Source organism: Myxine glutinosa, chromosome 1 (assembly GCF_964187855.1).
Source record: "Myxine glutinosa chromosome 1, kmMyxGlut1.1, whole genome shotgun sequence".
In the NCBI taxonomy this organism is placed as follows: Eukaryota; Metazoa; Chordata; class Myxini; order Myxiniformes; family Myxinidae; genus Myxine; species Myxine glutinosa.
In genome coordinates this window covers 447,338,084-447,361,672 of record NC_136261.1, presented here as the reverse complement: position 1 = coordinate 447,361,672, position 23,589 = coordinate 447,338,084, and the positions used below count along the sequence as shown (strand labels likewise).

Below are 23,589 nucleotides of genomic sequence, written 5' to 3'. Positions count from 1 at the left end.
TCTCCCTCATGTCTACTCACCCTTTCCCATCTCCCTCCCCATCCTCACCCTCCTTCCAATCATAAAAATGCAAAATGGGCATTCCCACATAGAAACAGCGGAATGAATATTTCACGTTTTCCGCTGCCACATCATCATATCACCAACTTCACAAAAACCTGTCACAGCCCCTTGTCCAACTCACAATGTTAAGAGTAAATAGTCGGAAATGATACAAATAGCAAGGACCTTCATAACCTCAAAAAACTCCGACTGGGAAACCCCAACTGGGAAATCCCCCGACACACCAAACATGAACCGTGTTCACATATTAGGAAACCAAAGGCAAAAATTTCAAGTTTACCTAAAAAAGCAGACGCCGACTGGACATCCTCTGTCTACAAAGTCCTTCCTTGGCCGGAACTCCTATCCACGTGGAACCTTCATCCACAGCTTCATGGAGTACTGCCCTCCTCTTCGGGCTGGTTCCCCTGCCTCACACCTGACTCAGCGTGACACCATGGAGACCAAGGCCTACAAGAACATTGGAATCTCCCACGATTAATCGGAATCGACAGGAAACGCCCCCCCCACCCCCCCCCCCGACTCCCCACCCCAAACCCTCAGTGACCAACCAGCAACGAGAGACCATACATACAAAAAGGCTAGAGGATAACATCTCACCACAATGGCACAATGACAAAAACCTTTATCGAATTGGTGAGGTTAGAGTCATCAGGAGGAACCCAACTAAGCAAATTGGTGATGTTAGAGTCAGCAGGAGGAGCCCAACTAAGCAAATTGGTGAGGTTAGAGTCATCAGGAGGAGCCCAACTAAGCAAATTGGTGATGTTAGAGTCATCAGGAGGAACCCAACTAAGCAAATTGGTGATGTTAGAGTCATCAGGAGGAACCCAACTAAGCAAATTGGTGATGTTAGAGGTCAGCAGGAGGAACCCAACTAAGCAAATTGGTGATGTTAGAGTTATCAGGAGGAACCCAACTAAGCATATTGGTGATGTTAGAGTTATCAGGAGGAGCCCAACTAAGCAAATTGGTGATGTTAGAGGTCAGCAGGAGGAACCCAACTAAGCAAATTGGTGATGTTAGAGTTATCAGGAGGAACCCAACTAAGCATATTGGTGATGTTAGAGTTATCAGGAGGAGCCCAACTAAGCAAATTGGTGATGTTAGAGGTCAGCAGGAGGAACCCAACTAAGCATATTGGTGATGTTAGAGTCATCAGGAGGAACCCAACTAAGCAAATTGGTGATGTTAGAGGTCAGCAGGAGGAACCCAACTAAGCAAATTGGTGATGTTAGAGTTATCAGGAGGAACCCAACTAAGCATATTGGTGATGTTAGAGTTATCAGGAGGAACCCAACTAAGCAAATTGGTGATGTTAAAGTCAGCAGGAGGAACCCAACTAAGCAAATTGGTGATGTTAGAGTTATCAGGAGGAACCCAACTTAGCATATTGGTGATGTTAGAGTTATCAGGAGGAACCCAACTAAGCAAATTGGTGATGTTAAAGTCAGCAGGAGGAGCCCAACTAAGCAAATTGGTGATGTTAGAGTCATCAGGAGGAACCCAACTAAGCAAATTGGTGATGTTAGAGTCAGCAGGAGGAGCCCAACTAATCAAATTGGTGATGTTAGAATCATCAGGAGGAACCCAACTAAGCAAATTGGTGATGTTAAAGTCAGCAGGAGGAGCCCAGCTAATCAAATTTGTGATGTTAGAGTTATCAGGAGGAGCCCAACTAAGCAAATTGGTGATGTTAGAGTCATCAGGAGGAACCCAACTAATCAAATTGGTGAGGTTAGAGTCATCAGGAGGAACCCAACTAAGCAAATTGGTGATGTTAGAGTCAGCAGGAGGAGCCCAACTAAGCAAATTGGTGAGGTTAGACTCATCAGGAGGAACCCAACTAAGCAAATTGGTGATGTTAGAGTCAGCAGGAGGAGCCCAACTAAGCAAATTGGTGAGGTTAGACTCATCAGGAGGAACCCAACTAAGCAAATTGGTGATGTTAGAGTCATGAGGAGGAGCCCAACTAAGCAAATTGGTGATGTTAGAGTCATGAGGAGGATCCCAACTAAGCAAATTGGTGATGTTAGAGTCATGAGGAGGAACCCAACTAAGCAAATTGGTGATGTTAGAGTCATTAGGAGGAGCCCAACGAAGCAAATTGGTGAGGTTAGAGTCATCAGGAGGAACCCAACGAAGCAAATTGGTGATGTTAGAGTCATCAGGAGGAGCCCAACTAAGCAAATTGGTGATGTTAGAACTATCAGGAGGAACCCAACTAATCAGATTGGTGAGGTTAGAGTCAGCAGAGGAACCCAACTAAGCAAATTGGTGATGTTAGAGTCAGCAGGAGGAACCCAACTAATCAAATTGGTGATGTTAGAGTCATCAGGAGGAACCCAACTAAGCAAATTGGTGAGGTTAGAGTCATCAGGAGGAACCCAACTAAGCAAATTGGTGATGTTAGAGTCATCAGGAGGAGCCCAACTAAGCAAATTGGTGATGTTAGAGCTATCAGGAGGAACCCAACTAATCAGATTGGTGAGGTTAGAGTCAGCAGGAGGAACCCAACTAAGCAAATTGGTGATGTTAGAGTCAGCAGGAGGAACCCAACTAATCAAATTGGTGAGGTTAGAGTCAGCAGGAGGAGCCCAACGAAGCAAATTGGTGAGGTTAGAGTCAGCAGGAGGAGCCCAACGAAGCAAATTGGTGAGGTTAGAGTCAGCAGGAGGAACCCAACTAATCAAATTGGTGCGGTTAGAGTCATCAGGAGGAACCCAACTAAGCAAATTGGTGAGGTTAGAGTCATCAGGAGGAACCCAACTAAGCAAATTGGTACGGTTAGAGTCATCAGGAGGAACCCAACTAAGCAAATTGGTGAGGTTAGAGTCATCAGGAGGAACCCAACTAAGCAAATTGGTGAGGTTAGAGTCATGAGGAGGAACCCAACTAGGTAAATTGGTGATGTTAAAGTCAGCAGGAGGAGCCCAACTAAGCAAATTGGTGATGTTAGAGTCAGCAGGAGGAACCCAACTAAGCAAATTGGTGAGGTTAGAGTCATCAGGAGGAGCCCAACTAAGCAAATTGGTGAGGTTAGAGTCATCAGGAGGAACCCAACTAAGCAAATTGGTGAGGTTAGAGTCATCAGGAGGAACCCAACTAAGCAAATTGGTGAGGTTAGAGTCATGAGGAGGAACCCAACTAGGCAAATTGGTGATGTTAGAGTCATCAGGAGGAATCCAACTAAGCAAATTGGTGATGTTAGAGTCATCAGTAGGAACCCAACTAAGCAAATTGGTGAGGTTAGAGTCATGAGGAGGAACCCAACTAGGCAAATTGGTGATGTTAGAGTCATCAGGAGGAACCCAACTAAGCAAATTGGTGAGGTTAGAGTCATCAGGTGGTACCCAACTAAGCAAATTGGTGATGTTAGAGTCATCAGGAGGAGCCCAACTAAGCAAATTGGTGATGTTAGAGCTATCAGGAGGAACCCAACTAATCAAATTGGTGAGGTTAGAGTCAGCAGGAGGAACCCAACTAAGCAAATTGGTGATGTTAGAGTCAGCAGGAGGAACCCAACTATTCAAATTGGTGAGGTTAGAGTCAGCAGGAGGAGCCCAACTAAGCAAATTGGTGAGGTTATAGTCAGCAGGAGGAACCCAACTAAGCAAATTGGTGATGTTAGAGTCAGCAGGAGGAGCCCAACTAAGCAAATTGGTGATGTTAGAGTCATGAGGAGGAACCCAACTAGGTAAATTGGTGATGTTAAAGTCAGCAGGAGGAGCCCAACTAAGCAAATTGGTGATGTTAGAGTCAGCAGGAGGAACCCAACTAAGCAAATTGGTGATGTTAGAGTCATCAGGAGGAACCCAACTAATCAAATTGGTGATGTTAGAGTCAGCAGGAGGAACCCAACTAAGCAAATTGGTGAGGTTAGAGTCAGCAGGAGGAACCCAACTAAGCAAATTGGTGAGGTTAGAGTCATCAGGAGGAGCCCAACTAAGCAAATTGGTGATGTTAGAGTTATCAGGAGGAACCCAACTAATCCTATTGGTGATGTTAGAGTCATCAGGAGGAACCCAACTAATCAAATTGGTGATGTTAGAGTCATCAGGAGGAACCCAACTAATCAAATTGGTGATGTTAGAGTCATCAGGAGGAACCCAACTAATCAAATTGGTGATGTTAGAGTCAGCAGGAGGAACCCAACTAAGCAAATTGGTGATGTTAGAGTCATCAGGAGGAGCCCAACTAAGTAAATTGGTGAGGTTAGAGTCAGCAGGAGGAACCCAACTAAGCAAATTGGTGATGTTAGAGTCAGTATGAGGAGCCCAACTAATCAAATTTGTGATGTTAAGAGTTATCAGGAGGAACCCAACTAAGCAAATTGGTGAGGTTAGAGTTATCAGGAGGAACCCATCTCAGCAAATTGGTGATGTTAGAGTTATGATGATGTTAGAGGAGGGGTTAGAGGAGGTTAGAGTTAGAGGAGGAACCCAACTAAGCAAATTTGTAAGGTTAGAGTCATGAGGTGGAGCCCAACTAAGCAAATCTGTGAGGTTAGAGTGATGAGGTGGAGCCCAACTAAGCAAATTGGTGATGTTAGAGTCATCAGGAGGAACCCAACTAAGCAAATTGGTGGTGTTAGAGTCAGCAGGAGGAGCCCAACTAATCAAATTGGTGATGTTAGAGTCATCAGGAGGAACCCAACTAAGCAAATTGGTGATGTTAGAGTCAGCAGGAGGAGCCCAACTAGGCAAATTGGTGATGTTAGAGTCAGCAGGAGGAGCCCAACTAAGCAAATTGGTGATGTTAGAGTCATGAGGAGGAACCCAACTAGGCAAATTGGTGATGTTAGAGTCAGCAGGAGGAGCCCAACTAAGCAAATTGGTGAGGTTAGAGTCATCAGGAGGAACCCAACTAAGCAAATTGGTGATGTTAGAGTCATGAGGAGGAGCCCAACTAAGCAAATTGGTGATGTTAGAGTCATGAGGAGGATCCCAACTAAGCAAATTGGTGATGTTAGAGTCATGAGGAGGAACCCAACTAAGCAAATTGGTGATGTTAGAGTCATTAGGAGGAGCCCAACGAAGCAAATTGGTGAGGTTAGAGTCATCAGGAGGAACCCAACGAAGCAAATTGGTGATGTTAGAGTCATCAGGAGAAGCCCGACTAAGCAAATTGGTGATGTTAGAGTCAGCAGGAGGAACCCCACTAATCAAATTGGTGATGTTAGAGTCAGCAGGAGGAATCTGCATCAACATGAAAGTTGTCAGCTCGTTCGGGGCGGGGATATTATGTATGTGGGGCGGGGCTACTTTTGTTAGGGCGGGGCTAGCTCAGCCATCTAACAGATGCACCAACATTCCGACACATTCCCAGGTATCGGTCCCCTGAGAGTGCCTGGTGAGAGGCGGTTGTGGTGGTTTTGAGAGGCTGGGACGAGCGGTCGGAGAGTGAGCAGGTGAGGGAAGCAATGCTGAGAGGTGATGTAACCGCGGTCAAAGCATTCATCGATATATTAATCTACTGAGCAGGTACAAGGAAGGTTTGAGCTTTAAATTGTTCCTCATTGTAATTCCAGGATAGATTGGATATAAGCTTCATTGGCTCAGCTCCTCAGTCTCCACATCCCATGTGTCTCACCAAAAGGTGCTGGGGTGGAGGGGTGGAGGGGCGGAGGGGCGGAGGGGTGGAGGGGTGGAGGGGTGGGGGGGCGGAGGGGTGCGGGTGGAGGGGTGCGGGTGGAGGGGTGCGGGTGGAGGGGTGCGGGTGGAGGGGTGCGGGTGGAGGGGTGCGGGCGGAGGGGTGGAGGGGCGGAGGGGCGGAGGGGCGGAGGGGTGGAGGGGTGGGGGGGCGGAGGGGTGGAGGGGTGGGGGGGCGGAGGGGTGGAGGGGCGGAGGGGCGGAGGGGCGGAGGGGTGGAGGGGTGGAGGGGTGGAGGGGTGGAGGGGTGCGGGTGGAGGGGTGCGGGTGGAGGGGTGCGGGTGGTTGGCAGCTGTTTTAGCCTCGGTAATAAAACGTTCTCTTTCACCTCCGTCAGTTTGCCATTCTTACTTTGTTTCCCAGGTTTGTTCATTGTTTAAAGGTTTGTTTTTCATTTTCACAAACTTTGTATCTTGTTTTATAAGTTTGCGTCTGGTTTTAAATGTTGTTTTTTGTTTTCCAATAATGTTTTTCTTCAACAAGTTTGTTTCTTGTTTCACAAGTTGCTTCTTGTTTTATAAGCTTGTTTCTTGTTTTATAAGCTTGTTTGTTGTTTTATAAGCTTGTTTCTTGTTTTATAAGCTTGTTTCTTGTTTTATAAGCTTGTTTCTTGTTTTATAAGCATGTTTCTTGTTTTAGAAGCTTGTTTCTTGTTTTATAAGCTTGTTTCTTGTTTTATAAGCATGTTTCTTGTTTTAGAAGCTTGTTTGTTGTTTTATAAGCTTGTTTCTTGTTTTATAAGCTTGTTTCTTGTTTTATAAGCTTGTTTCTTGTTTTATAAGCTTGTTTGTTGTTTTATAAGCTTGTTTCTTCTTTTATAAGCTTGTTTCTTGTTTTATAAGCTTGTTTCTTGTTTTTCAAATTGTTTCTTGTTTTATAAGCATGTTTCTTGTTTTATAAGCTTGTTTCTTGTTTTAGAAGCTTGTTTGTTGTTTTATAAGCTCGTTTCTTGTTTTATAAGCATGTTTCTTGTTTTATAAGCTTGTTTCTTGTTTTATAAGCTTGTTTCTTGTTTTATAAGCTTGTTTCTTGTTTTATAAGCTTGTTTGTTGTTTTATAAGCTTGTTTCTTCTTTTATAAGCTTGTTTCTTGTTTTATAAGCTTGTTTCTTGTTTTTCAAATTGTTTCTTGTTTTATAAGCATGTTTCTTGTTTTATAAGCTTGTTTCTTGTTTTAGAAGCTTGTTTGTTGTTTTATAAGCTTGTTTCTTGTTTTATAAGCTTGTTTCTTGTTTTATAAGCTTGTTTCTTGTTTTATAAGCTTGTTTCTTGTTTTATAAGCTTGTTTGTTGTTTTATAAGCTTGTTTCTTCTTTTATAAGCTTGTTTCTTGTTTTATAAGCTTGTTTCTTGTTTTATAAGCTTGTTTCTTGTTTTATAAGCTTGTTTCTTGTTTTATAAGCATGTTTCTTCTTTTATAAGCTTGTTTCTTGTTTTATAAGCTTGTTTCTTGTTTTATAAGCTTGTTTCTTGTTTTATAAGCTTGTTTCTTGTTTTATAAGCATGTTTCTTGTTTTATAAGCTTGTTTCTTGTTTTATAAGCTTGTTTCTTGTTTTATAAGCTTGTTTCTTGTTTTAGAAGCTTGTTTGTTGTTTTATAAGCATGTTTCTTGTTTTATAAGCATGTTTCTTGTTTTATAAGCTTGTTTCTTGTTTTATAAGCTTGTTTCTTGTTTTAGAAGCTTGTTTGTTGTTTTATAAGCATGTTTCTTGTTTTATAAGCTTATTTCTTGTTTTATAAGCTTGTTTCTTGTTTTATAAGCTTGTTTCTTGTTTTAGAAGCTTGTTTGTTGTTTTATAAGCATGTTTCTTGTTTTATAAGCATGTTTCTTGTTTTATAAGCTTGTTTCTTGTTTTATAAGCTTGTTTCTTGTTTTAGAAGCTTGTTTGTTGTTTTATAAGCATGTTTCTTGTTTTATAAGCTTGTTTCTTGTTTTAGAAGCTTGTTTGTTGTTTTATAAGCATGTTTCTTGTTTTATAAGCATGTTTCTTGTTTTATAAGCTTGTTTCTTGTTTTATAAGCTTGTTTCTTGTTTTAGAAGCTTGTTTGTTGTTTTATAAGCTTGTTTCTTGTTTTATAAGCTTGTTTCTTGTTTTAGAAGCTTGTTTGTTGTTTTATAAGCATGTTTCTTGTTTTATAAGCTTATTTCTTGTTTTATAACCTTGTTTCTTGTTTTATAAGCTTGTTTCTTGTTTTATAAGCATGTTTCTTGTTTTATAAGCATGTTTCTTGTTTTATAATCTTGTTTCTTGTTTTATAAGCTTATTTCTTGTTTTATAAGCTTGTTTCTTGTTTTATAAGCTTGTTTCTTGTTTTATAAGCATGTTTCTTGTTTTATAAGCTTGTTTCTTGTTTTATAAGCTTGTTTCTTGTTTTATAAGCTTGTTTCTTGTTTTATAAGCTTGTTTCTTGTTTTATAAGCTTGTTTCTTGTTTTATAAGCATGTTTCTTGTTTTATAAGCTTGTTTCTTGTTTTATAAGCATGTTTCTTGTTTTATAACCTTGTTTCTTGTTTTATAAGCTTGTTTCTTGTTTTATAACCTTGTTTCTTGTTTTATAAGCATGTTTTTTGTTTTATAAGCTTGTTTCTTGTTTTATAAGCATGTTTCTTGTTTTATAAGCTTGTTTCTTGTTTTATAAGCTTGTTTCTTGTTTTATAACCTTGTTTCTTGTTTTATAAGCTTGTTTCTTGTTTTATAACCTTGTTTCTTGTTTTATAAGCATGTTTCTTGTTTTATAAGCTTATTTCTTGTTTTATAAGCTTATTTCTTGTTTTATAAGCTTGTTTCTTGTTTTATAAGCTTGTTTCTTGTTTTATAAGCATGTTTCTTGTTTTATAAGCTTGTTTCTTGTTTTATAAGCTTGTTTCTTGTTTTATAACCTTGTTTCTTGTTTTATAAGCTTGTTTCTTGTTTTATAACCTTGTTTCTTGTTTTATAAGCATGTTTCTTGTTTTATAAGCTTATTTCTTGTTTTATAAGCTTATTTCTTGTTTTATAAGCATGTTTCTTGTTTTATAAGCTTGTTTCTTGTTTTATAACCTTGTTTCTTGTTTTATAAGCTTGTTTCTTGTTTTATAAGCTTGTTTCTTGTTTTATAAGCTTGTTTCTTGTTTTATAAGCATGTTTCTTGTTTTATAAGCTTATTTCTTGTTTTATAAGGTTGTTTCTTGTTTTATAAGCTTGTTTCTTGTTTTATAAGCTTGTTTCTTGTTTTATAAGCATGTTTCTTGTTTTATAAGCTTGTTTCTTGTTTTATAAGCTTATTTCTTGTTTTATAAGCTTGTTTCTTGTTTTATAACCTTGTTTCTTGTTTTATAAGCTTGTTTCTTGTTTTATAAGCTTGTTTCTTGTTTTATAAGCATGTTTCTTGTTTTATAAGCTTGTTTCTTGTTTTATAAGCTTGTTTCTTGTTTTATAAGCTTGTTTCTTGTTTTATAAGCATGTTTCTTGTTTTATAAGCTTATTTCTTGTTTTATAACCTTGTTTCTTGTTTTATAAGCTTATTTCTTGTTTTATAAGCTTATTTCTTGTTTTATAAGCTTGTTTCTTGTTTTATAAGCTTGTTTCTTGTTTGATAAGCTTGTTTCTTGTTTTATAAGCTTGTTTCTTGTTTTATAAGCTTATTTCTTGTTTTATAAGCTTATTTCTTGTTTTATAACCTTGTTTCTTGTTTTATAAGCTTGTTTCTTGTTTTATAAGCATGTTTCTTGTTTTACAAGTTGCTTCTTGTTTTATAAGCTTGTTTCTTGTTTTATAAGCATGTTTCTTGTTTTATAAGCTTATTTCTTGTTTTATAAGCTTGTTTCTTGTTTGATAAGCTTATTTCTTGTTTTATAAGCTTGTTTCTTGTTTTATAAGCTTATTTCTTGTTTTATAAGCTTATTTCTTGTTTTATAAGCTTATTTCTTGTTTTATAAGCTTGTTTCTTGTTTTATAAGCTTATTTCTTGTTTTATAAGCTTATTTCTTGTTTTATAAGCATGTTTCTTGTTTTATAACCTTGTTTCTTGTTTTATAAGCTTATTTCTTGTTTTATAAGCTTATTTCTTGTTTTATAAGCTTGTTTCTTGTTTTATAACCTTGTTTCTTGTTTTATAAGCTTGTTTCTTGTTTTATAAGCTTGTTTCTTGTTTGATAAGCTTGTTTCTTGTTTTATAAGCTTATTTCTTGTTTTATAAGCTTGTTTCTTGTTTTATAAGCTTATTTCTTGTTTTATAAGCTTATTTCTTGTTTTATAAGCATGTTTCTTGTTTTATAACCTTGTTTCTTGTTTTATAACCTTGTTTCTTGTTTTATAAGCTTATTTCTTGTTTTATAAGCTTATTTCTTGTTTTATAAGCTTATTTCTTGTTTTATAAGCTTGTTTCTTGTTTTATAAGCTTGTTTCTTGTTTTATAAGCTTGTTTCTTGTTTGATAAGCTTGTTTCTTGTTTTATAAGCTTATTTCTTGTTTTATAAGCTTGTTTCTTGTTTTATAAGCTTGTTTCTTGTTTTATAAGCTTATTTCTTGTTTTATAAGCATGTTTCTTGTTTTATAAGCTTATTTCTTGTTTTATAACCTTGTTTCTTGTTTTATAAGCTTGTTTCTTGTTTTATAAGCTTATTTCTTGTTTTATAAGCTTGTTTCTTGTTTTATAAGCTTATTTCTTGTTTTATAAGCTTGTTTCTTGTTTTATAACCTTGTTTCTTGTTTTATAAGCTTGTTTCTTGTTTTATAAGCATGTTTCTTGTTTTATAACCTTGTTTCTTGTTTTATAAGCTTGTTTCTTGTTTTATAAGCATGTTTCTTGTTTTATAAGCTTGTTTCTTGTTTTATAAGCATGTTTCTTGTTTTATAAGCATGTTTTTTGTTTTATAAGCTTGTTTCTTGTTTTATAAGCTTGTTTCTTGTTTTATAAGCTTGTTTCTTGTTTTATAAGCTTGTTTCTTGTTTTATAAGCATGTTTTTTGTTTTATAAGCTTGTTTCTTGTTTTATAAGCATGTTTCTTGTTTTATAAGCATGTTTTTTGTTTTATAAGCTTGTTTCTTGTTTTATAAGCATGTTTCTTGTTTTATAAGCATGTTTCTTGTTTTATAAGCTTGTTTCTTGTTTTATAAGCTTGTTTCTTGTTTTATAAGCATGTTTCTTGTTTTATAAGCTTGTTTCTTGTTTTATAAGCTTGTTTCTTGTTTTATAAGCATGTTTCTTGTTTTATAAGCTTGTTTCTTGTTTTATAAGCTTGTTTCTTGTTTTATAAGCATGTTTTTTGTTTTATAAGCTTGTTTCTTGTTTTATAAGCATGTTTCTTGTTTTATAAGCATGTTTTTTGTTTTATAAGCTTGTTTCTTGTTTTATAAGCATGTTTCTTGTTTTATAAGCATGTTTCTTGTTTTATAAGCTTGTTTCTTGTTTTATAACCTTGTTTCTTGTTTTATAAGCATGTTTCTTGTTTTATAACCTTGTTTCTTGTTTTATAAGCTTGTTTCTTGTTTTATAAGCATGTTTCTTGTTTTATAAGCTTGTTTCTTGTTTTATAAGCATGTTTCTTGTTTTATAAGCATGTTTTTTGTTTTATAAGCTTGTTTCTTGTTTTATAAGCTTGTTTCTTGTTTTATAAGCTTGTTTCTTGTTTTATAAGCTTGTTTCTTGTTTTATAAGCATGTTTTTTGTTTTATAAGCTTGTTTCTTGTTTTATAAGCATGTTTCTTGTTTTATAAGCATGTTTTTTGTTTTATAAGCTTGTTTCTTGTTTTATAAGCATGTTTCTTGTTTTATAAGCATGTTTCTTGTTTTATAAGCTTGTTTCTTGTTTTATAAGCTTGTTTCTTGTTTTATAAGCATGTTTCTTGTTTTATAAGCTTGTTTCTTGTTTTATAAGCTTGTTTCTTGTTTTATAAGCATGTTTCTTGTTTTATAAGCTTGTTTCTTGTTTTATAAGCTTGTTTCTTGTTTTATAAGCATGTTTTTTGTTTTATAAGCTTGTTTCTTGTTTTATAAGCATGTTTCTTGTTTTATAAGCATGTTTTTTGTTTTATAAGCTTGTTTCTTGTTTTATAAGCATGTTTCTTGTTTTATAAGCATGTTTCTTGTTTTATAAGCTTGTTTCTTGTTTTATAAGCTTGTTTCTTGTTTTATAAGCATGTTTCTTGATTTATAAGCTTGTTTCTTGTTTTATAAGCTTGTTTCTTGTTTTATAAGCTTGTTTCTTGTTTTATAAGCTTGTTTCTTGTTTTATAAGCTTGTTTCTTGTTTTATAAGCTTATTTCTTGTTTTATAAGCATGTTTCTTGTTTTATAAGCTTGTTTCTTGTTTTATAAGCTTGTTTCTTGTTTTATAAGCTTGTTTCTTGTTTTATAAGCATGTTTCTTGTTTTATAAGCTTGTTTCTTGTTTTATAAGCATGTTTCTTGTTTTATAAGCATGTTTTTTGTTTTATAAGCTTGTTTCTTGTTTTATAAGCTTGTTTCTTGTTTTATAAGCTTGTTTCTTGTTTTATAAGCTTATTTCTTGTTTTATAAGCTTGTTTCTTGTTTTATAACCTTGTTTCTTGTTTTATAAGCTTGTTTCTTGTTTTATAAGCTTGTTTCTTGTTTTATAAGCTTGTTTCTTGTTTTATAAGCTTATTTCTTGTTTTATAAGCTTGTTTCTTGTTTTATAACCTTGTTTCTTGTTTTATAAGCTTGTTTCTTGTTTTATAAGCTTGTTTCTTGTTTTATAAGCTTATTTCTTGTTTTATAAGCTTGTTTCTTGTTTTATAATCTTGTTTCTTGTTTTATAAGCATGTTTCTTGTTTTATAAGCTTGTTTCTTGTTTTATAATCTTGTTTCTTGTTTTATAACCTTGTATCTTGTTTTATAAGCTTGTTTCTTGTTTTATAATCTTATTTCTTGTTTTATAACCTTGTTTCTTGTTTTATAAGCTTGTTTCTTGTTTTATAAGCTTGTTTCTTGTTTTATAACCTTGTTTCTTGTTTTATAAGCTTGTTTCTTGTTTTATAAGCTTGTTTCTTGTTTTATAACCTTGTTTCTTGTTTTATAAGCTTGTTTCTTGTTTTATAAGCTTGTTTCTTGTTTTACAAGCTTATTTCTTGTTTTATAAGCATGTTTCTTGTTTTATAAGCTTGTTTCTTGTTTTCTAAGCTTATTTCTTGTTTTATAAGCATGTTTCTTGTTTTATAAGCTTGTTTCTTGTTTTCTAAGCATGTTTCTTGTTTTATAACCTTGTTTCTTGTTTTATAAGCTTGTTTCTTGTTTTATAACCTTGTTTCTTGTTTTATAAGCTTGTTTCTTGTTTTATAATCTTATTTCTTGTTTTATACGCTTATTTCTTGTTTTATAAGCTTGTTTCTTGTTTTATAAGCTTATTTCTTGTTTTATAAGTTTGTTTCTTCTTTTATAAGCTTATTTCTTGTTTTATAACCTTGTTTCTTGTTTTATAAGCTTGTTTCTTGTTTTATAAGCTTGTTTCTTGTTTTATAAGCTTATTTCTTGTTTTATAAGCTTGTTTCTTGTTTTATAATCTTGTTTCTTGTTTTATAAGCATGTTTCTTGTTTTATAAGCTTGTTTCTTGTTTTATAATCTTGTTTCTTGTTTTATAACCTTGTTTCTTGTTTTATAAGCTTGTTTCTTGTTTTATAATCTTATTTCTTGTTTTATAACCTTGTTTCTTGTTTTATAAGCTTGTTTCTTGTTTTATAAGCTTGTTTCTTGTTTTATAACCTTGTTTCTTGTTTTATAAGCTTGTTTCTTGTTTTATAAGCTTGTTTCTTGTTTTATAACCTTGTTTCTTGTTTTATAAGCTTGTTTCTTGTTTTATAAGCTTGTTTCTTGTTTTATAAGCTTATTTCTTGTTTTATAAGCATGTTTCTTGTTTTATAAGCTTGTTTCTTGTTTTCTAAGCTTATTTCTTGTTTTATAAGCATGTTTCTTGTTTTATAAGCTTGTTTCTTGTTTTCTAAGCATGTTTCTTGTTTTATAACCTTGTTTCTTGTTTTATAAGCTTGTTTCTTCTTTTATAAGCTTGTTTCTTCTTTTATAAGCTTATTTCTTGTTTTATAAGCATGTTTCTTGTTTTATAAGCTTATTTCTTGTTTTATAAGCTTGTTTCTTGTTTTATAAGCTTGTTTCTTCTTTTATAAGCTTATTTCTTGTTTTATAAGCTTATTTCTTGTTTTATAAGCTTGTTTCTTGTTTTATAAGCTTATTTCTTGTTTTATAAGCTTGTTTCTTCTTTTATAAGCTTATTTCTTGTTTTATAAGCATGTTTCTTGTTTTATAAGCTTATTTCTTGTTTTATAAGCTTGTTTCTTGTTTTATAAGCTTATTTCTTGTTTTATAAGCATGTTTCTTGTTTTATAAGCTTATTTCTTGTTTTATAAGCTTGTTTCTTGTTTTATAAGCTTATTTCTTGTTTTATAAGCATGTTTCTTGTTTTATAACCTTGTTTCTTGTTTTATAAGCTTGTTTCTTGTTTTATAAGCTTGTTTCTTGTTTTATAAGCTTATTTCTTGTTTTATAAGCATGTTTCTTGTTTTATAAGCTTGTTTCTTCTTTTATAAGCTTATTTCTTGTTTTATAAGCATGTTTCTTGTTTTATAAGCTTATTTCTTGTTTTATAAGCTTGTTTCTTGTTTTATAAGCTTATTTCTTGTTTTATAAGCATGTTTCTTGTTTTATAAGCTTGTTTCTTCTTTTATAAGCTTATTTCTTGTTTTATAAGCATGTTTCTTGTTTTATAAGCTTATTTCTTGTTTTATAAGCTTGTTTCTTGTTTTATAAGCTTATTTCTTGTTTTATAAGCATGTTTCTTGTTTTATAAGCTTGTTTCTTCTTTTATAAGCTTATTTCTTGTTTTATAAGGTTGTTTCTTGTTTTATAATCTTGTTTCTTGTTTTATAAGCTTATTTCTTGTTTTATAAGCTTGTTTCTTGTTTTATAAGCTTATTTCTTGTTTTATAAGCATGTTTCTTGTTTTATAAGCTTGTTTCTTCTTTTATAAGCTTATTTCTTGTTTTATAAGCATGTTTCTTGTTTTATAAGCTTATTTCTTGTTTTATAAGCTTGTTTCTTGTTTTATAAGCTTATTTCTTGTTTTATAAGCTTGTTTCTTCTTTTATAAGCTTATTTCTTGTTTTATAAGCTTGTTTCTTGTTTTATAAGCTTGTTTCTTGTTTTATAAGCTTATTTCTTGTTTTATAAGCTTATTTCTTGTTTTATTAGCTTATTTCTTGTTTTATAAGCTTATTTCTTGTTTTATAAGCTTATTTCTTGTTTTATAAGCTTGTTTCTTGTTTTATAAGCTTATTTCTTGTTTTATAAGCTTATTTCTTGTTTTATAAGCTTATTTCTTGTTTTATAAGCATGTTTCTTGTTTTATAAGCTTATTTCTTGTTTTATAAGCTTATTTCTTGTTTTATAAGCTTGTTTCTTGTTTTATAAGCTTATTTCTTGTTTTATAAGCTTATTTCTTGTTTTATAAGCATGTTTCTTGTTTTATAAGCATGTTTCTTCTTTTATAAGCTTATTTCTTGTTTTATAAGCTTATTTCTTGTTTTATAAGCTTGTTTCTTGTTTTATAAGCTTATTTCTTGTTTTATAAGCTTATTTCTTGTTTTATAAGCTTATTTCTTGTTTTATAAGCATGTTTCTTGTTTTATAAGCTTATTTCTTGTTTTATAAGCTTATTTCTTGTTTTATAAGCTTGTTTCTTGTTTTATAAGCTTATTTCTTGTTTTATAAGCTTATTTCTTGTTTTATAAGCTTGTTTCTTGTTTTATAAGCTTATTTCTTGTTTTATAAGCTTATTTCTTGTTTTATAAGCTTATTTCTTGTTTTATAAGCTTATTTCTTGTTTTATAAGCTTATTTCTTGTTTTATAAGCATGTTTCTTGTTTTATAAGCTTATTTCTTGTTTTATAAGCTTATTTCTTGTTTTATAAGCTTGTTTCTTGTTTTATAAGCTTGTTTCTTCTTTTATAAGCTTATTTCTTGTTTTATAAGCATGTTTCTTGTTTTATAAGCTTATTTCTTGTTTTATAAGGTTGTTTCTTGTTTTATAAGCTTGTTTCTTGTTTTATAAGCATGTTTCTTGTTTTATAATCTTGTTTCTTGTTTTATAAGCTTGTTTCTTGTTTTATAAGCTTGTTTCTTGTTTTATAAGGTTATTTCTTGTTTTATAAGGTTGTTTCTTGTTTTATAAGGTTATTTCTTGTTTTATAAGCTTGTTTCTTGTTTTATAAGGTTGTTTCTTGTTTTATAAGCTTTTTTCTTGTTTTATAAGCTTGTTTCTTGTTTTATAAGCATGTTTCTTGTTTTATAAGCTTATTTCTTGTTTTATAAGCATGTTTCTTGTTTTATAAGCTTGTTTCTTGTTTTATAAGCTTGTTTCTTGTTTTATAATCTTGTTTCTTGTTTTATAAGCTTGTTTCTTGTTTTATAATCTTGTTTCTTGTTTTATAATCTTGCTTCTTGTTTTATAAGCTTGTTTCTTGTTTTATAAGCTTATTTCTTGTTTTATAAGCTTATTTCTTGTTTTATAAGCTTGTTTCTTGTTTTATAAGCTTATTTCTTGTTTTATAAGCTTATTTCTTGTTTTATAAGCTTATTTCTTGTTTTATAAGCTTATTTCTTGTTTTATAAGCTTATTTCTTGTTTTATAAGCATGTTTCTTGTTTTATAAGCTTATTTCTTGTTTTATAAGCTTATTTCTTGTTTTATAAGCTTGTTTCTTGTTTTATAAGCTTGTTTCTTCTTTTATAAGCTTATTTCTTGTTTTATAAGCATGTTTCTTGTTTTATAAGCTTATTTCTTGTTTTATAAGCTTGTTTCTTGTTTTAGAAGCTTATTTCTTGTTTTATAAGCTTCTTTCTTGTTTTATAAGCATGTTTCTTGTTTTAGAAGCTTATTTCTTGTTTTACAAGTTGCTTCTTGTTTTATAAGCTTGTTTGTTGTTTTATAAGCTTATTTCTTGTTTTATAAGCTTGTTTCTTGTTTTATAAGCATGTTTCTTGTTTTATAATCTTGTTTCTTGTTTTATAATCTTGTTTCTTGTTTTATAAGCTTATTTCTTGTTTTATAAGGTTGTTTCTTGTTTTATAATCTTGTTTCTTGTTTTATAAGCATGTTTCTTGTTTTATAACCTTGTTTCTTGTTTTATAAGCATGTTTCTTGTTTTATAACCTTGTTTCTTGTTTTATAAGCTTGTTTCTTGTTTTATAAGCTTGTTTCTTGTTTTATAAGCTTGTTTGTTGTTTAACAAGTTGCTTCTTGTTTTATAAGCTTGTTTCTTGTTTTATAACCTTGTTTCTTGTTTTACAAATTGTTTCTTGTTTTATAAGCTTGTTTCTTGTTTTACAAATTGTTTCTTGTTTTATAAGCTTTTTTCTTGTTTTATAATCTTGCTTCTTGTTTTATAATCTTGTTTCTTGTTTTATAATCTTGTTTCTTGTTTTATAATCTTGTTTCTTGTTTTATAATCTTGCTTCTTGTTTTATAATCTTGCTTCTTGTTTTATAAGCTTGTTTCTTGTTTTATAATCTTGTTTCTTGTTTTATAAGCTTTTTTCTTGTTTTATAATCTTGTTTCTTGTTTTATAAGCTTGTTTCTTGTTTTATATGTATGTTTACACGTGTGTGTGTGTGTGTGTGTGTGTGTGTGTGTGTGTATATATATTTTTTGATTTAAAAAATGGTTTTCTATAATTGATGCAAACCTTTAAACATAAGAGGGAGTCCCTACGGATCATGTTCTATTACTAACTGTCATGTCATAGGGTCACATGGCATGGCAGTCATATGGGATTAAAGAAAAAATGTTGACATCGTTTTCTCCGAAACCGTTCAATGAAAACAAAAAAAAAGAAACTTGGCATATGTCATAAACTCCCCATTGGGTATGTCGGGTGATAACGTCAATGTCATTGGTGAAGTGGTATTCCAGCCATAATTGGTTAAAATGAAATCTTTATCCGAAAAATCTGAAGCTTCATATATCTGATCTTTGACCCGATGTGAGGGATGAATTAAATTTATGATATACATAACCTATGCCAAGAAACGATGTGACATAACAGGACGCATGGATGATGAAAGTGTATGGGCCATAACAGTCGTGTGTTCAGTTGATGTATTCATATGAATTTTGGTTGTACTTGTATTTACGGTAAATGTGTAAGCATAATTCACATTTTAACAAAGCTGACGAACACTGATGCCATCTGCCTTGAGTTCATGTGTTTGATCATTTGGGAAGTTATTCCGAACAAGTAACAGCAAGACCTTACATCCTGATCAAGTTGCACGTCGCAATCACAACCACACCTTTTACACCAATGTGGCGCTGGCGCGCTCATCGTGTTGAGTGTTTCATAGAATCATACTTGGAAATTATTTACTTGTGCATTTACAATAGGATGTTTATCCTGAATTGCTCGGGGTTTGGGGGATTGTGCCACTGCGGTGGAGTTATGACCGAGGTCCGTTAGCATGAGAAAGGCCTGGGCTCCCACAATGGCCGCACATCTGCTGCTCTCCCTAATCCGTGGCCCAGACAACGCACCCACAGCACGACGGTGTCCGAGAAACGCCTCGGCACGCATCCACACGGGTGCGTCCCAGGCGGTGCTGGGAACCGAAGCACCGTGCTCCGCTAGTGGATGTGCACGTGTGGAGCAAGTGGTTATAAATTAGTGTGGACGATAAAAACCGTTATGTGAAGTCGAATTTCATGGATAAGCTACACATTTCATGGATACACACCGCTTGTTTCATGGATACACATATCATGGATAAACATTTCATGGATACACACAGCTTGTTTCATGGATACACATTTAATCTTGGGGGTAATTTGGGTCTTTGGGGTGGTCAGAGTCTTTAAGGGTCTTTGGGGTCTTTTTGGTCTTCTGGGTCTTTGGGATATTTTGGGTCTTGGGGTCTTTGGGGTCTATTCGGTCTTCTGGGTCTTTTCGATCCTTTCAGTAACCGGGATCTTTTGAGTCTTTGGAGACTTTTCGGTCTTTGGGTCCTTTGGGTCTTTTCGGTCTTCAGGGTCTTTTTGATATTTTTGGTCTTTGGGGTCTTTAAGAGTCTTGGGATATTTTGGGTCTTTTTAGTTTTCAGGGTCTTTTGGGTATTTTACGTCTTTTCTGTCTTTAACAGTCTTGAGGGTCTTCAGGGTATTTTGGGTCTTTGGGGTATTTTGGGTGTTTGGGGCCCATTGGGCCTTCAGGGTCTTTTCGGTATTTTGGGTCTTTGGGGTATTTTTGAGTCCTCTGGATCTTTTGTATCATCGGGGTCTTTTGGGTCTTCAGGCTCTTTTGGGTCTTTGGGGTCTATCGGGTCTTTCTTTGGGATCTTTTGAGTCCTTCTTTGGGAAATTTTGGGTCTTCAGTGTCTTTTCAGTCTTTTGGGTCTTCAGTGTATTTTGGGTCTTCAGAGCCCTTGGGGTCTTTTGGGTCCTCTGGGTCGGTGGGTCCTCAGGGTTGTTTGGGTCTTTTGGATTCTCGGGGTCTTTTGGATCCTCGGAGTCTTTTGGGTCTTCAGGGTCTTTGGGTTCCATTGGGTCTTCTAGGTCTTCAGGTTCCATTGGGTCTTCAGGGTCTTCAGGTTCCATTGGGTCTTCAGGGTCTTTTCAGTCTTTTGGGTCTTCAGGGTCTTTAAGGGTCCTTGGGGTATTTTGGGTCTTCATGGTCTTTTGGGTCTTCATGGTCTTTTGGGTCTTCATGGTCTTTTGGGTCTTCATGGTATTTTGGGTCTTCAGAGTCCTTGGGGGTCTTTTGACCCAAGTTATTGGGGGTATTTTGGGTCCTCTGGGTCATTTGGGTCCTCAGTGAGGGTTGTTTGGGTCTTTTGGATACACAGGGTCTTTTGGATCCTCTGGCTCTTTTGGGTCCATTGGGTTTCAGGGTCTATGGGGTCTTTGGGGTATTTTGGGTCTTCATGGTCTTTTGGGTCTTTAGAGTCATTAGGGGTTTTCTGCATCCTTGGGGTCTTTTGGTTCCTCTGAGTCATTTGGGTCCTCTGGGTTGGTGGGTCCTCTGGGTTGTTTGGGTCTTTTGGATCCTCAGGGTCTTTTGGATCCTCAGTCTTTTCCATTGGGTCTTCGGGTTCCATTGGGTCTTCAGGGTATTTTGGGTATTTGGGGTGTTTGGGGTCCATTGGGTCTTCGGGGCTTTTCGGTCTTTTGGGTCTTTGGGTTTTTTTGGGATATTTTGGATCTTTAGAGTCCTTGGGGGTCTTCTGAGTCCGTGGTGTCTTTTGGGTCCTCTTTGTCATTTTGGTCCTTGGGGTTGTTTGGGTCTTTTGGATCCTTGGGGTCTGTTGGATCATTGGGGTCTTTTGGGTGTTTGGGGTCAATTGGTTCTTCAGGGTATTTTCAGTCGTTTGGGTCTTTGGGGTCTTTTGGGTCTTCAGGGTATTTTGGATCTTCAGAGTCCTTGGGGTCTTCTGGGTCTTCATGGTCTTTTGTGTCTTTAACAGTCTACAGGGTATTTTGGGTCTTTGGGTATTTGGGGTCCATTGGAACTTCGGGGTCTTCTGGGTCCTCAGAGTCTTTTAGGTCTTTCAACCGGTGGACATACTGTCGTGTTCAAAGATTGCCCATTAATCACTCAAATCCCTTCTAAAGCACTACTCAAAGCCTTTAAAACCTACTCTTATGAAGGGGAGACACACACACACACACACACACACACACACACACACACACACACACACACACACACACACACACACACACACACACACACACACACACACACACACAGTGTTTTATATGGTAGATTTTTTTTTCCTTCTTCCTTGAGGCTATGATAAGACTAGCAGAAGTACCCGGCATTGCGGGCGGGGAAGAGGAGGGGGAAGGGGAGGGGAGGGGAACGGGGGGGAGGGGAGGAGAGGAGGGGAGGAGGAGGGGGAGGGGGAAGAGGAGGGGGGGGGGGAAGAGGAGGGGGGGGGAGGGAGGGGAGGGGAACGGAGGGGGGAGGGGTAGGGGGAAGGGGAGGGGGGAATGGGTAGGGGGGAAAGGGAGGGGGAGGGGAGGGGTGAGGGGGAGGGGAGGGGGGAGGGGGAGGGTGAAGGGAAGGGGGAGGGGTAGGGTCGAGGGGGAAGGGGGGGAGGGGAAGGGGGAGGGGAGGGGAGGGGGAGGGGAAGGGGGAGGGGAGGGGGAGGGGAAGGGGAAGGGGGAGGGGAGGGGAGGGGGAGGGGAGGGGGAGGCGAGGGGGAGGAGTGGAGGGGAGGGGGAAGGGGAGGGGGGAAAGGGAGGAGGGAAGGGTAGGGGGAGGGGAAGGGAAGGATGGAGGAGGGAGGGGGAGGGAAGGGGAGGGAGAGGGGGGGAAGGGGAGGGGAGGGGTGGAAGGGGAGGGAGAGGGGGGGGAAGGGGAGGGGAGGGGTGGAAGGGGAGGGCCAGTCAACAATGACGTTGCAGTTCTCATGGGAGGAGAGCAGCACAACAATCGCGACATCGTCCTGCATCTTCGCAACAGCACGAAGCGGATTTTGGAGACTCACCGATCCTGTGACGTCCTCCAGTACCGGCGTTGCCGGGCGGGGGAAGGGAGACCCGTACATTCCCAACCCGTACATTCGCCCTCTCGACTCGAGCTCACTCGGACAAAAGCCTCGCACAAATTACACCGTGAAGGCCCAATGGCCATGTCTATGCCACAAATCAAGTACGTGAGCGAGTCTGGCGCACTGAATTGAAAATATATAGAACGCTCATACTCCGTGAAAAGTGAAGCCGCCGTGTCGCCATCTTGGTCAGCACGACTCGACCAACTCGCTTCGCGGATCTCGTTTGTTTTGAACGTGTCCCAGATTTTAAAAGCCAGATAACTGTTAAAATGCCATTTTGTGCGGCAATAAACTGCTCCAATCGGTTACGGAAGGGTTGTGGAAAGACGTTTCACAGCTGTTTCAAAGACGTTTAATTCATATCGCACAAAATCGACACAAAACACAATCGTACAAAAGGTGAAAAAACGCAATCGCTTTTCACTCTGAATTACGTGCAAACGCATGACGGAAATCACCATCGCCCAGCATCGAGTGCCAACCAAGATGGCGTCCGGTAGCTGCATCTCCACCTATGTGGTGTGAATGGCAATGGTCATTCTATATATTTTCCGTTCAGTGGTCTGGCGGCGAGGATGGAACATCACGTGATCGCTCTGAGCGAATCAGCGAGCTGCTCTGGCACCGGCTGAGATTCCGTGTGTAATGTTCCTCGCTGAAATGCGCTGAGGTAAATATGAATAAAAAATATGGATCTCGTCATCGGAGGTCATTTTTAGGTGGGCCATGTCCTTGACAGGCCAAATGGCCATGTCTATGCCAAATATCAAGCACGTGAGCCTCTCCGTTTAGGAGTCTATCGGCAACACACACACACACACACACACACACACACACACACACACACACACACACACACACACACACACACAAACTGTGTTTTATTTATATAGATTTATAGATACAAGAGCTCTCCATTTGGGTTCTATTTTACTAGATTTGTTCTGAGCAGTGGAGGGGGGGGGGCTTGGCCCCCACCAGGGTGTCACCCTGGACCTGGGAGGGGCTTGGCCTCCACCAGGTTGTCGACCTGGGAGGGGGAGGGGCTTGGCCACCACCAGGGTGTCACCCAGGACCTGGGAGGGGGAGGGGCTTGGCCACCACCAGGGTGTCGACCTGGGAGGGGGAGGGGCTTGGGCCCCACCAGGGTGTCACCCTGGACGTGGGAGGGGGAGAGGCTTTGCACCAGGTTGTCACCCTGGACCTGGGATGGGGAGGGCTTGGCCCCCACCAGGGTCTCACCCTGGACCTGGGAGGGGGAGGGGCTTGGCCACCACCAGGGTGTCGACCTGGAGGGGGAGGGGCTTAGTCTCCACCAGGGTGTCACCCTGGACGTGGGAGGGGGAGAGGCTTGGTCTCCACCAGGTTGTCACCCTGGACCTGGGATGGGGAGGGGCTTGGCCCCCACCAGGGTCTCACCCTGGATCTGACCCGGGTCTGCAGTACCTGGACCCAAGTTATGAAATATTCTCAATCCTTGGTGCGGGTTTGGGTTGACAGCTTGGTATGTATATAAGATGTGATAGCATTAAGCTCTTCGTTTCGTGCTGCAGTTGTTGTTGTTGTTGTTGTTGTTGTTGTTGTATATCTCTCTCGAACAAGCTCGCGGCATGGAGACAGCCGACCGATCTCGCAGGAGTGACCCAGAGATCCATGACATCCAGGATGGTACCTGATTTATCTCGCCCTATGGAGCACGTTGTAGAAATACCCTCCTACTGATGAGAACACTCTTGAAGCTTCGCCAGCTCGGGGAAAGAGAGGCCGGGGCTATAAAAAGCGATGCACGAGCACAAATAGTCAGTCAAAGAGTCTCTCCTCAAGGTGTTGGTCTGGTGTGCAGTTTGGAATGGGTGTGCAGTTTGGATGATATAGCTCAGTGCGAGTAAGAGTAAAGATGCGACCGTTGGAAATTTGGCACGAAACCCTCATTAGGAAGGAACCGAATGTGGTGGTTGGTCAAGGGTCTCTCATGACCGGGTTAGCATGACCAGGCTAGCATGACCGGGCTAGTATGACCGAGCAAGTATGACTGGGCTAGTATGACTGGGCTAACAGGACTGGGCTAGCATGACCGGGCTAACATGACTGGCTAACATGACCGGGCTAGTATAACCGGGCTAGCATGACTGGGCTAGTATGAACGGGCTAGTATGAGTGAGCTAGTATGACCAGGCTTGCATGACCGGGCTTGCATGACCGGCTAACATGACCGGGCTTGCATGACCGGGCTTGCATGACCGGGCTAACATGACTGGCTAACATGACTGGGCTAGCATGACCGGGCTAACATGACCGGGCTAACATGACCGGCTAACATGAC

General features: G+C 37.1%; 1 protein-coding gene across 2 annotated transcripts in view; it reads left to right on the top strand.

Moving 5' to 3' along the window:
* Window positions 1-5,380: 5,380 nt before the first annotated feature.
* Window positions 5,381-23,589, top strand: part of LOC137418837 (leucine-rich repeat neuronal protein 1-like) — a 30,395-nt gene continuing 12,186 nt past the window's right edge. Inside the window, exon 1 of one of the 2 annotated variants that reach the window (XM_068104977.2) lies at window positions 5,381-5,473. The gene's annotated coding sequence lies outside the window, so the exon portion shown is untranslated. Of the gene's footprint in view, window positions 5,496-23,589 lie in introns of both variants that reach the window. The other variant, XM_068104985.2, reaches the window with a different exon arrangement.